We start from the raw sequence: 918 nt of genomic DNA, 5'->3' as shown, positions 1-918 counted from the left end.
CCGATCCCCCGCGGGGCTGGCCAGCACTCTGCCAATATGGCAGGTGGAGAGCCTCCAGCCAGGGCAGCTGTATCTAAGAGCAATCGCCCTCCCTGTGGTGTGCCCATTTCTGACTCAGGGAACTGAAACGCCTCATTTCACGGCTTCTGGTTACCAGGGACACCGAGGATGGGAGGCAGCAGCAGTCTCAGCCCAGGACGTGCCTCTGTCCCTGACCCTGTCCCCGAGCCAGTAGTAACTACTGCCCTCTGAGCCCAGAGCGGGTGACATGGAGCCTGCTGCCCTGGAGCTGAGCATCTTCCTCCTCCCATCCTCGTGTAGACAGGGTGAGTCCCTCCCTGACAGCGCCCTTCTGTGGACACACCCCAGTCCGTGAGTGCCCCTCCTATGGCCAGGGCTCGGGGGCAGACACAAGCCCAGGTGTGTTTGGAGCAGTAGGGGGGCCAGGGCACACTGGCACACCCGTGCAGGTGCACATGCACATACACACCGGCACATGTACCACATACCACGGCATGGCTGCTACCCGTCCTTCCAGCAACACCAAAGACAGATGGCTGCAGAAGAGAGCGGACCTCCACACCAGGAGGATGGCTGGACCTGGGAGGGCTGTACGTGTGGGCATCCCTGGATGAGCTGGCCAGAATCGGCCCAGGGTGCCCAGAGAGGGCCTTCCAGGGCTGACGCCGGAGTCAGCGATCCCTTTTGCAGACATGGCTGCTGTGTGGTGGAGCTTGGGGAGGAGGCAGGCCTCAGGAGAGAGCCCGGGGAAACACGGCCTGACCCAAGGCACTTGGGCTGCTGCGGCTGGAAAGCCTGGGGCCTCCAGACCCCCCAGAGGCTGCAGATGGATTGGGACCGGGGCTGGGGCTGAGGCTGGGAAAGAATGGCAGGTGGGGCTGGACTGGGGCTAGGGCG

This window comes from Tupaia chinensis, unplaced genomic scaffold, assembly GCF_000334495.1.
Source record: "Tupaia chinensis unplaced genomic scaffold, TupChi_1.0 Scaffold000604_1, whole genome shotgun sequence".
In the NCBI taxonomy this organism is placed as follows: Eukaryota; Metazoa; Chordata; class Mammalia; order Scandentia; family Tupaiidae; genus Tupaia; species Tupaia belangeri.
Note: the sequence above shows the minus strand (reverse complement) of the source record.